The following is a 13,718-nucleotide window of genomic DNA, read 5'->3' as shown; positions in this document are numbered from 1 at the left end:
ACTAACCAGTCGCTATTTCTGAATTGTCTGGTTCCCAAGAACACCCCCAAGACTCAGATAGGCTTGATTATAAAACAAACACACTCATAGCTCAAGGTCACAGGGATGGCACGTTCATCACAGAGAAGCGACATTCCTCGGGAAGAGGCCGCAGTTGGGTCTCCTGACAGCGGGACCAGCACAGCTCTGCGTGCTAGGTAATTAGGAGGCTCAGTTTAATTCCAAATATCTGGGCCACAATCGATAGTGGGAGCATGAGGGGTGTGTGGCTGGACTGGTTTATGTGACGGGTCACACATTAGGTGCCTAATTGATGTGGCTTCTCGGGATGCGGTAATGCCGCTGACGCACATCACTTTCCTATTACGAGGTTTAATGGTTCATCTTTGGATTTCTGCCTCACTCCCAGCACAGTGCTATTTAAATAAGACTCTATTAGGAGACTTATTTATCGCAAGAAAAAAAGATTTATCCAGGAAAAAAAAAATCCACTGAGACATAGCAGTTCCCTTTTCAGAGGTGCCATCAGAAAGAAGACAATAACAATATTTTTACTGTTTAGGTCGATACAATTATAGGATGAGAGAAAGCAAGGAGCAAAAAATATAAATTTCACACTCAGTGACCTAGTAATTTGTCAGTCATTTTCTGCGTTAAACCTAATGCATCCTCTGGGACTGAGGCAGAGGATAGCAGAGAAACCCCCACACTCCTGGCTCCCCGCATTGCTAACTCCTGGCCGTCTCCTCTGTTCTCCTTCCTCCCCGATCTTTTCCTGTCTGTGCTCAATTCTCTCTGCCTTCTCAGTTCCTACGCCTTTCTGATGAGAGCATTCCATGGCCTTTCATCCTGACACCCATTGCTGGAAACATAACCTCCTCTTTGCCTCCCAATGGAATGTTTTGTATTTCTTTATTGAAAGAAAGGGGCCTCCCACAGGGTGGTAGAAAAATCTTGACACTGATGAGTTTAGCTTTAACACCATGGCAAAAGAAAAATAGCCTATTCTTCCTGGGTCTCCAAATCGTCTCGGGTTTATTTTTCCCTATGTGGTCCTTCTACCCCTTCTTAGGCACTCTAAATTCTATGGATCTTTGATACTTACTGTATTGTGCTTCCAGCCAAATATTATATTTGAAAAGTATGTAGAAGAGGCAAAAGGGAAATTGTTCCCTGCAGGAGCTCACAATCTGTATGAGGGATGCGATAGACACGAGACTGAGGACTATAAAAGACGCTGTGGGATTAGGATGGGGTTGTGGATGTGAGGAAGAGGGCAGGTGTAACACCATACCCAAACATCAGAAGGATCGTGGTGGGAAGGGGGTTGTAGATACAATATGGGGCTTTGGGGAACACAGAGGGGATGAAAGCATGAGATCACTGGGGAGACAGATATTAGGTCAACTTAAGGAACCCTCTTCTGATGAAAGAAGGTGATATCCATGAGGAACTTGTGGGCAGGGTTGTGGGAGGGGACTTGCTGCACCAGAGGGCTTCCATTTAAGCCCCACGTTCTCTGATGTGACAAACACACACTTTTGGAGTCTGCAGAGGCATTCATGAGGGCGTCAGTCACCAGGGAAGACTTCAAAAAAAAAGGTAAAAATTGACTTGGGTCCTGCCAGCGAGGGTGTGTAGAAGGGTTTTCTGGAGAAGGAATAATACACACACGACTCGATCCCCTCACTGCCCCCCAAACCTGTTCTTTCTTATGACACTCTGTCCAGAGAGACAGGAAAAAAATAAAATAAGTCATTACAGTGTTCACCATTTAGAAAGACAAGACACACGCCCTGGAGCTGAGTCCAGTGGGTGAGGCTGACAATATGGGGACAGAGCTCAGGGCAGGGAGCACTGCCCTGACCCGAGGGGGCCAAATCACCAGGGAAACATCTGAGAAACAGATTTAGAGAAGATAGTCCATGATACGCTCATCTACCCCCAAAGAGAAAGAAGGGGCACAAAAAAGGAAACCAAAGTCCAAAGTTGATGCCTTTGTTTATTCTCATTTGTCCCTTCAATCTTTCTATTCTTCCATCTTTCAGAATGATTTACTGAGGACCTAGGCACTGGACTGATGAGGTTCTAGAGATGTAACGATGTACAAAAGCAGCTGGTTCTGCTTTGACAGAACTTACAAGGGAGACAGGCATTAGCCAAACAACACCACAAATATGTATTTGCACATGACACATGAGCTCTAATGCTGAGGGACAGTAACCAGGTGAAAGGGGTGGCTGCAAAGAGGGTGAAAGGGATCCAGCGGTCAGGAGAGGGGGAATAATATTAAACGATAGTCCAGAAAGAAGAACCAGCACAAAGAAAAGCAAGAGGGGGAACCTCGTGTGTAGGGAGTTGAAAGAAAACTGCAGGGAATACCCATAATGGCACATGTTCACCTCCACCATGATGGGGAGAGTTGGATTAGGTTCATCCTTCACAACCAGGAGTGCAGGGAAAGAATGGTGCTAAACTAATGAAATGTGGGGAACTGAGGTCTCTGTAACTAGTACCGTCCTGATTGTGTGCAGTTCTTTGGGAAAATAGAAGGTTAGTGTCCATCTTATGAGTCAAATGTATTACAGAAAAAACTTAGGCCTGGGTCCATGTGACCTGCAGGCCCCACTTGAAATTCAGTCATCTCTTCATTATCCATGCACAAATCATGCCTACTGACCTGGGACCTTATCATTAAGCCCCAACATACAGGAAGAACAATACCCACTAAGTGAGGAGGAACCCCAGGACTAGGTGCCAAGATGATGGGTGTGCTTGAGGAAGTCTGAATGTGACAGACACTCAGGAAGGCTGTGACGAGGGCTTTTCTTCATACTATTTTCCAAGACTAAATAGAAGCATCTGAATTGTCCAATCTTTTACATTAGTCTTTTATGGCTGCTTCAGGCTGGCTTTACTCCAAAATCTTAGAGACTATATCAAATGGACAGAGTAAATGAGTTGCTAATTGTTTTATATTTTGTGAGCTTAAAAATACGTTGAACAAGATGGATGGTGACTCTTCCAAGCAAGATGCGATGGTGGAGATGATGGGACATATTTGTGTTCAACTGGTCTCCTTCAATTGTAAGAAAGAGGTGAAACTCTTAGCTTTATCTTTAAAATATTATAAGTGCTTAAGATAATTTGGGGGAGGGAGTACAATTGAGGCAAGTTATATAGCAAATGAATAATTGTTCTCTTTAACATCAATAACTAAATATAAAGACAAATTGCCTATGTTACAAGCAGTAGAAGTTGCTGATTCAAGCTTACCTAAGCTATTGATGTTCCCTGGATCACCAGTCCAACTTGTTAGCGTTGTATTTACCAAATCAATAAGCTTCATGAATCCCCCATGAATCAATCAGAAAAACTTCTGGACGTTGGGAGTGAGCTGATTTCTAAGGGACCTTGGGAGTAGGCAGAGCTGGGATGCACTGGGGTTGGGGTCAGTGATGGTCACAAAGGAAGCAGCAATTTATTCCTCCACTCACCACCTCAACCCATCTTGAAGAATGTCCAATGTGTGACCATCACTTGAGAAAAAACATGCCAGGGACAGCTTTGACATGTGGAGGCTGCTAGATCAGTGAAGTCAAGGACAAAACTGTAAGTGCGTCCTTGCATCCAAGAGCTAAGCCACATCTAGTGGAGGCAGAGAACTACCTCAGAGCTCGTGACACTCGACTGTCTGGCAGGGTCAGGTTGTCAATGCCTTGGTAAAGCCATTGTTCTAGTAAAAGATGGTCCCATGGAAATGGCCAGATAAGGCGGCCTTAGGAAGAAGATGCAGCTTTCTGAATCTCATGTTTCATGCTGAAATTCCCAACCCTCACTCCTCCTGTGCTTTCCTCCTGGATCTACTATTCAAAATGGCTCAACCTCCAAACTTTCTCTGGATTTTCTGTCTCAAAATCCCAGAGTATTTTCAGTTGTATGTACTGGGAAGAATGAACTAAGGAAACCCACTTAAGGTTATCAGTGACTGATAACTTTATGGTACTTTTTTTTAAGAGGTATGATATAATAAACAGAGCATATATTAATAGAACTGAGGAAAGATAGTATCAGAGAAGAAACAATTGAGGGTTACTTGCCTTTGGGATGGGAAAACAGGGATCCTACATTCCTGGTTCTATAGCTTGGGACAGAGAGGTGCTCCTGGATTTTTATATTGATCTGTTTGAGTCCAAATATATTATTCTATGAAATGGGGATGTTCATAGCCTATCCTCTACAGGGAAACCATCTATGCAGTGCACAGAGCCTAGTATATAGTAGGCATTCAATGGAGTACAACATTTATGAAACTGATAATGACTCTGCTCCTATAGTGATATAAGAGACCATCTTTTCCTGGCTGCCAGCAGAGTTGGAGTGGAAAGGTATTTTTGGATAAGGAGTACAAAGAGCCCTGAGGCATGCTCACATAGCCAAGGCTTACATAAGATTTATGGTAGCTTTGGACAGAAGATCTGAGTACAGACCCTCTGAACATTATTGTCTGAATGCCTCCACCCACCTAAGAGACTTGGGTGGGCTGATGAGTGAGCATGGACGGGTTTGTTCATTTGGGGCTAGTCAAAGTGGGCTTATCACTCTAGGAAGCAGGAATTCAGGAGACATAGAGGGGTAAATCCTAGCCAGGGTTCAAAGCAAAAGCTGAATGCCGGGACCAGGAAGACCAGAGGCAAGAGAATAGGAATGATGGAAACACAGCAGGAGTCAGGGGGTGGCCCAGGACTGCTGTGAGCACCCAGGAGCTTCTGTGACATTTTTCATGGGGAGTTGTTGAGGGTTTTCATATTACCTTACATGTACCCAAATCAAAACTTTCCTCAGTGTACTGTGACCTATGGTGCTTCAAAACTCAGAAGGGTGGGGTCTGTGGATCCCTGAGAATGTCCTTTATCCTCTTCAAGTCTCAGTTTATAAATCGGTACAAAAGGAATGACACTACTGGGTTTTGGCTCCTTGACTGGGACTAAATGAGACCATGGCTATAGAGCAGATTGGTTTCCTATGACAGGCTAGTGTTACTATAACTGTGATTATTCTATTTGCAATAATCATCACTGTATAGGGGTTCTAGTTAAACAGCAAAGCCAGCTCAACAGACTTTTATCTTATTTACAGAATTTCCCTAGAGTGTGATTGTATCCCACTTATAGATGCCATGGAAGAAAACTGTTACATCAGCACAGACAGTGACAAATTGGACTAATGAGATACAGTGACAGAATCAGGAAAGATGTGGGAAGTGATTGAATCTGGGACCATAAAGATGGCTCTCCTTAAGGTCATGGCTGGAGAAAATAAAGTAAATAAAATGTAGGCCAAAAAATCTAGAAACTCAAAGATCAAGGTTAGATTAGGAACAGTATAATAATCAGTGGTCCGGAGCAGAGGTGCTCAAACCTGGCTGAATAGTAATAGCAATAGCCCAGAAGTTCTTACAAAACTACAGACCTATTGAAACAGAGTTTCTGGGTAGTGTCTGGGGCAAATGTCTGTAAAAGTTTCCTAAGGGATCAGCCTGATCAGTCAGCCGGGTCTGAAAAGCAGAGGTTGGTTCCAGGTCATGGGGCCAGCTGCAAGAAGCCATCAGCCCTGCAGGACATAGCCCTAGGGAGCCTGGGGCTGGGCAGTTAGCTGGACCACTGTGGGGACATCAGATATTGGATCACAGCAGGGAGGATGATGTGGCCAGCTTCACTGGCCTGCAGATTTTTATTTAATTAGGCTTATGAACATTCTAGAGGGGTAAGGGCTTCTACTGGGGATGTTGGGGAGGTTGAGTCTGCAGATACAAGGAACAGGGGAGCTACACAGGTCTAAGGGAGTCAGAAGGAGCCGCTGAGGATGAAGCTGAGTCTGCAGGGTTTCCCTTGTCATTCTGTCCCTCACTCTGTCCCTCGCTGTCTCCCGAGGCACTGGAGGCTACTCTCAGGACAGGTTAAGAAAACAGAGTTTGAGGTGGGGGGATAGGATGAAATTAGAAGGAGGGGGAAGTGGAGGAGGGAAAAATAGAACCAGCCCAGGCTGTGTGGATCTGGGGCCTCCCCGCAGCTACAGTCAGGCGGGAGGAAAAGCACAGGTAGCCTGACACAGGACCAGGCTCGGGGGCCCATGGCTCCTGTGTGCCAAGGAAAAGGGGGTGGGGGGCCCACAGGAGCCCAGGAAAAGAGAGGCTGACAAACAGCTCAGACCCTCCCACACTTAAAGAGGCTTCCAGAAAGTCACCAGCTCTGAGACATGGAGCTTTTGGTAACCACAGATGCCAACAAAGAAGAAAAAGAAAATCTCCTTGGAGACATGACAAAGTTTGTGAATCGGTACAGATGAGCTGGTGAGGGCCACGGAATTCCCCAATCAAGGCAGTTGACTGTGCATAGGTTCAGTTTAAGAAAAAATTAAAAAATAAACTCCCTGAAGGAGAGAGAGAGGTTTGTCCTTAGTACACAGGAAAGGGCCCAACTGAGGGCTCCACATTAAATCTCCAGAAATTCACCCGCGGTCCTGGGCTGCAGGGTATGGAAGAAACACTGGGAACTGGCCTGTTTCCCTGACCATAGCCGTGTGCCACGCGCACAGATGGCTCCCGCAGCCGTGCTCACTAATGTGTTTCGGTGGCCGGTGGTGAGTGACGCTCAGATCTCAGCCTGGTTATATTGTTGTGACAGATGATGCCTCTCCCACTTCACATTCCGGCTGTGGCGCTTCCTTTCTGGGAAAGGCGAGCCCCTGCCGCTCCCTGCTCCGGCAGCCACTCCTGCCGGGCTGCTCTTCTAGAAGCCATACCCGCCTGGGCTCAGACGAAATAGCAGTAAGAATCCTCAAAGCCCCAGGAGCCCTCCAGAGAAGTAGAATACAACTCGGTCTCATAAAACTTGACTTGGTCCGTGCACCTTTTCTTTCCCCATAATCAAATGTATAAAGTTTTACCAAAATGGCAGGACGCAGAGGAAGAAATGTGAACTTCTGATCCAAACCTGACTTCTAACAAATATGGTTGCATGGCGCTGAGCAAATTAATAAACATCTGCAAAATGAAACCAAGGATTCCTCCATCTGCCACCTAGAATTTGGGGGAGAATCGGATGAGATAATGTCCCTTTTACAGTGTCTATATAAATATACCAGGCGTCAATCCTATGCCATAAAGAGGCTGCTGATTCACTGTTCAGTCTGGGATCCTTCCCAATTTTCCAGACAGTTGTTTGGATCTCTCTCAGCCCCCCTTTTTATAGGACTGATTTGAGCTGAAATGGAAGAGTGGGCCGAAGTGGAAGATAAACTGGGAAGAGAGTTTGGGGTCAGACTGTGAAGAGAGATGGGAGCAGCCCCACAGGTCTACTGTTTCTTCCAAGGCGAGTCCTCGGGCAATGAATGGCTCTGGCTCTGACTGCTGTCCTGCCTCCCTGGCCCTCTGCTCAGCCAGTTAATGTCTAACCCAATGGAGGTGCAGGAACCTGCTTCCTTCTCCAGAGAAGAGATTAGGAGTGGGCCTCCCCAGCTGGCCCTGGCTGCGCACCTCAGTGCCCTGGGCTCTCCAGGACACACCTCTGTGATCAGGTGCTGATCTCCAGGTGTTTGCCTGAAGGGAGGTCATGAAAAATCAACACCAATCAGGGCAGTTTCCTTGGAAGCTGAAATTATCTCGCAGGCATATCAGAGCAGGTGCAGGGCTATTTTGGGGCCAGCAATCACAGTGTGCAGAGGAGGGAACATCGCCTCTCCTCTCAAACCAGGCAGCAGCCTGGAGAACGCCAATTATGGAGAGCTGCTTCCAGCTCATTATGTCTGTGCCGCCACCAAATGAAGCAGAGTGTCCCGGCGTGGCACAGGTCTGCTGCCCAGCCATGGGCAAGGGCTTCTTTCCAACTGATGAAGTGATAGGGGCTCAGCCTTCTGGTCTGAAAAAGAGCTTCCCTCTCCTACAGGATAAAGTTCACATTTCTTAGCTTGGAATGCAGGGCTTCCTCATCTCCAAACTGATAAGCAACCTCCACTCTAAATCCTTGCCGGGATTTCTCTCCTGCCCTTTGCCAGCCTGGCCCCTGCACTCCTGTCCGGAGATGTCTTTCTTTGAGCCTGGGAACCTCTGCCCACCTACCCTGCGCCTCTCCCCTTCCCAGTGAAAGCTCCTTGGTTTGATTTTTCATTTCTCCAGGTTTCCCCTCTTCATCCAGGTCTCTTCCTCCCTGATGCCCCCGCTCCCCAGACCCACACAGAGGGTCAGCCCTGCACATGCTGGAACCACAGCGGCCAGGGGTGCGCCCATGTGGTCTCTTCAACTGGGCCGCTATAACTTCAGGCATGTATCATGCGTCCCTTGTCTAAGGAAACCAGAAAATGACTCAAGGGTCTTCTACTGTTTTGTGTTCCCCACATACCCAGGACTAAAGTCTAGGCACTGAATGATCACTCATTGAATTCCGTCTCCCCTAACTCCTAAAGCTTCTGCTGCACTTAACTCCTCCCACCTCTCAAAATCATCTCCAGCTGCTCAAATCATCAGTGTCATTTACGCCTTCAGGCAACATTGCATTTTCTAAAGGCTTCTGGTAAGCCAGTCTTATCTCCCCAAACAGTCCATTCCTGAGGACAGAGCCCTGTCTGGTGTGTCCTTCCCCAGCCAGCACAGCACGGCAGTGTTCATTGTGTGTTCTGTTTGCCTAAAGGCTCTCCAACCTGCGATCTGGTCTCCAAGAAGGGAAATCCTTGCATTCTATACCCATTTATTAAAATAGGTGCCCATCATCCTTGTCTTTTAGAGGCCAGCTATTTAAAAACATGCTACAGAGAGAAAAGACAACTAAAAAGAACTTAGAAGGGACAGTATTTAAAAATATCAGGGCTCTGAACAGGAGAAGGAGATTGTATAGTATTACATGTTAAAATCTTCTCTAAAGCAGTCTCTCTCCCTCTCCCTCCCTGCCACCCCTAATTTCTTCCCTTCTTTTTTCAGTTCACTCTCTCCCATCCCATATTTAAACCTTAAAAGAATTAAAATTGGACCCACCAGCGCCCACCAGTGATGGTTCCTCTCCTTTGGAAGTGGGTGGCACATTGTGTCGCTCCTGTCAGACCACCCAGCTGGGAGGTCCCTCTCCTTCCCCTGAGACCTGACAGCATTTTGTGTCCTCTGCCAGCAGCACAGATGAAAGCTCCCTGATAACAGTGTAAATCATGTGTGTGGGAGTCAGAACTCCCTAATGGAAGAGACTGTGTCTCATTCACCCCCAGCAGCCCAGGACACGGTGCAATATTTTTGGTAGAAGAGGGGTGGTCCTCTCCTAAAGGAGTAAGTGGGCTGTCATCTGAAACTGTGATTCTCTCCAGGGCTTGACAGCCTGTGGACACATTGATATTAACAACCACGTTTTGGTCCCACATAGCTCGCACCGCCACAACCAGACAGTCTCACACATTGACTCTATTGGAATTAGAAATGAAGAAAAAGAGCACCTCTACAACTTCCCTGGATGGAATCTCAGACATTACCCTAATATAAAAAGCAGAAGGGACAGTTTAAAACTTCTGGGCTTGGCAGAAGCTACTTCGTTGTGTGCAAAGGCCTCGAAGCAGCCCTAAGGGACCCCAGAGCTATGGGCCTGGACCCAAGGGGCCATCGCAGGAGCACGAAACAGAGTGAGCCGAGCACAGCTCTGGCAGCCACTCCCCCTCAACCAGAGCTGCTCTGCCTCTCCGGTCTTCACAGTCTGAGATGTATGTGAGATTTTTGCTTGAAGAAAGTCTTCCAATCATTTTTTGAAAAAAGAAAACTTTGAAAACCACTAGGTTACAACAAAATTTCCTAATCACTACTCCATGGAATAAAATGCCACTGCCAGGTGTCCACCTTCTCCCCAGGATCATCCCCAACTATGTCCCGAGAACTGTATCACCGTGCAGATCACTGGGCGGTAGAAATTGGGCTGAGAGACGTGGCCGCCAGTTGCCTTCCCTGTGGACCAAAACCCTCTGGCACTCCACCCCACCTTCCAAACCCGACCATAAGTGCTTTCTTCTCGTTACCACGAGTACATGAGGGAATGAATGTGAGAGTCACCAGGGCTCTTAGCATTCAAACAAACTCCCTGGTCTTAGCGAAGAAGAAATTCACTGTAAAATACAGGCAGAAAAGGCGATTTGCCCAAAGTCATACAACTAGATGGTAGCTGTAAAGACTCATTCGAGTCTTTGTGTTTAACAAGTTTAAAATATCACACTACTAGAATGAGGCAAGTGAGAGGACTGCGGGCACTTGCTCCTTCCAGGTAAGGCGCAAAACTTCTGTCCATAGCTGGAGGAGAGTAGGTTGTTCCAGAAATCCAGACTCAGTGGCTAGATTATCACCCACTCTGCCTCATGCACAGCCGATATTGCAGAAATTTTTTTCTGATAAAACTTTGACAGTTTTAGCCAAAATACAGTAACCTTGAACTTTAAGATAAATATTTAACTCTCATCCTCCCGAGTTCACTTGACTGAGGTGCATGCTGGGTGGGCCTGCTCCGCCATGCTAAGGGCAGAGCTGCCATGGGGACCAGAGCTCGTGCAGGGGACCAGTCTGACAGTGTCAGCTCAGTGGAATCGCCCGGGCCTGGCACTGCTCGGCCTCCTCGCATCCATTCCTGTCTGCCCTTGCCTGCCCTCCCCTGCACACCCCTCCCAAACCAAGAGTGCATATTTCCCAAACCCCATTTCACAGCTATATTGTTTTATACGGCCCCTCCAAAATACCTTGAATAGTCCCTTTTTATCGTTTCCATTTTCTCAAAACTCCAGCTGCTCCTCTGAAACCATCCAAATCTAATTAACCGCAGAAGCTGGGGTTAGGGAGAGTGGCTCACGTTCGGGTTCTTAGCATACCCATTCAGGCCTTCTTTCAATATGGGCACAAAACCAGGGATTTCTAATAATTGTATCTATGGGCCTGGAAGGGGAAAAAAAAGAAAGAAAAGAAAAAGAAAGAAAGAAAGCTGCTAATAAGTAGGTCTGTGAAAGGAAGGAGATCAGCACCTCGTATGAACTTGGCAGCCTGGCCCCGAGAAACTTGGAGACAATGCCACCAGGGGCTCTAAAAGCTTAGCCTCCTGACTCAAATCTTGTGAGAATGTACCCAGGCTGTGAATAGAGATGGGAGTCTCGGCTCTAAATTGTCCCAGCTCAGACTCATTGAAATGTCTTCTCACAGAATTAAAAAAGAAGAGGGTCGGGAAGGTTTGCTGAATATCAATGAGGCCGTGCTTAGAAGTGGGAGATGGAGAAACCCAGAGGTTTATTCCTGACTGACATGGATTAAGACAAAAGTAATGCATTAGGCCTTTGCCAGGTGGCTGTGATGCCGAGAGCCCCTGCTTCACAGGAAGCTATGGAGGACGGAACTTACCTAGGCATAAACCTCTTCCCGGCCTCACAGTGCGGCTGGGAAGATGACAATTGAGGCTCAGTGGAGAAAGGGGTGCTGGCATGCTCCCCTCAGCCTGCTTCTTGCCTCTCCAGAAGGGTATACCTCACCATTCCAATCCAGTCCCCTCAAATGGTTCGAATGGTCCCCAAAAGAAGGATATATAAATCAATAAGCATATCCCTGCTTCCAGGCCCATTTCCAAAGCCAGTGTCTCCTTACAACCTCTCTCAGTCCCTGGATTAGCCCCCTGGATCTTCCGCATGCCCTGGAGCTCTCTGAGCAGCTCCCTTAATCCAGCAGCCTGGCCCTTGCCTCCTGCCCAGTGTTGTATATATTTTGTTCCCTGCTCTGGAGGGCCATTTCCAGGCGACCAAGAACTGCATCATATTCTTCTAGTATTCTCTACTATTCCTTACACTTAAGAGGGAATTAATAAGTCCTGTTTGAATAGAAAAATGACTGGTCCGAGATAAGACTACACTTCAGGTCTTCTAACTCTTAAATTAACAAAATTTCACTAGGCTCTGTGTAAAGGCCCTTTCCACTGGTTGGTTGGTTTACTTATTTTGATCATTGTCAGTGTAGAACAAGAGAGTTGTCTGGTTTGGTCTGTGGTATGTCAAAAGAGGACAAATCATAATGATAATTAATTTACCCATGAACATACACACACATACGTGTACATATATTTGTATATGTGTGTGTACACAAATGTGTATGTATGTACATGCATACGTGAAAAGGAGGTAGCTTAACAGAACACCTACCACAAGAGAGGAAACACATTTCTTCTGAAAATATTTTGATAGTCTATCATAAAGAAAAACAAACTGCAGGTTTTTACAAGCAACATAAACTAAGCACTTCACAGTTTTTAGAATAGTGCTTGGTGCCTAGCAAGCATGGATTGTTTTACTCTTTTTTATTATCAGTACTCTATCCAAGTTGTCCTTCTAGGAATGGAATGGGCCCTCTCCTGTGAATAGAAATTCACTCACAAGGCCTCAGCAGAGAGCTTTTATTGAAAAGAACCAACTCAAGCACCATTTTCTGGTCACCTCTTTTTTCTTGGTGAAAGTGATTTGAAGTCCATTTGTGGCCCTGATGTGAAAAGTGACAGAATTGGAATAGAGTGAGTCATGAACTTTTGGGGGCCATAGAATCCTCTTCAGGAGAAATAATTGGAAAGTCAATAAGTCAAAGGGCCCTCTCTAATTGAACAAGGAACGCAAGGTCCTCTCTCCCCTTTTCTCCATCTCCCCTTCCCACTTCACCATGGGCTACTTTGTGCATCCTATAGATACTACAGAATCCAGTAAGATTGTGCATCTTAAGGGTCTTGTTAAACAACTAATGTATCCTTTCATGTAATGACAATTTTTTGAGTAATTACTCTGTGCTAGTCACTAGCTATGTGGAGATGAGTAAAACAGAAAGTACATCCCTGCTCTTGTGGAGATTGAACTACACCAAGCACAGAACAAAATACATAGCAATGTGATGTCTTGGTCATGGTCTCTTATTATTTAGAGAAGAAATAGAGGATTAGAAAGTTTTAGTGTCATGGCCAGAGTCTCAGAGATGCCAGGGTACCCAGAGCCCCTCTCCCATGCTCTTCCTCTGTCTCACTTGGATGACACTCTTGGCGAAGAAAAAAGTATGTCCGGGTAGTTGTGATCACTCCAGAGCCAAAGGCCTGGGTTCAAATAACAGCTGTACCACCTGGCTCACAGTAAGCACTATACTATTATTATTGGTATCATTACTTGTGATTCTTTTTCCAATACTGTGAATGGGCTCTCTCTTACACACTCAGCACACATAAATTGTCCAATTACCCAGCTTAGGGCTGCAGCTGGGGAGATTATCCCATAAACAGACTAAGCACATATACCCAAGCAAAGCAACGGGATTAAAAATAAAAAAAGTCAACTTCAGGAAACTTAGTTTTGTAATCATAAAATTCCACCAGCATGAGTAGGGTGAGCACCACTTTAAGTTTTTACTCTCCTTTTCTAAAGGACGTACCTCAAAGCAGGGTGTGCCTGATCAGAGAACAGAACCCAGCTGCCTCCCTCATCAGGTGTCTCAACACAGCTCCTTGGCTTCCTCAGCAGAGTCCTCCGGCTCCCAGGGCTGGCTAGCCACACCTGTCATCATGATCATACTGTCCTTTCTGAGCTCAGCCCCACACTTCCCCCAGGGCCTCCCTTGTTTCCTTCCTTACCTGATCTTCTGCCCTTCAGACTCCTGCCCAGTGCGCGCTGGCAGGATCAACTTCAGAAAAGATCTGGGA

Source organism: Otolemur garnettii, unplaced genomic scaffold, assembly GCF_000181295.1.
Source record: "Otolemur garnettii isolate 467f Iridium unplaced genomic scaffold, OtoGar3 scaffold00012, whole genome shotgun sequence".
Taxonomy (NCBI): domain Eukaryota; kingdom Metazoa; phylum Chordata; class Mammalia; order Primates; family Galagidae; genus Otolemur; species Otolemur garnettii.
Note: the sequence above shows the minus strand (reverse complement) of the source record.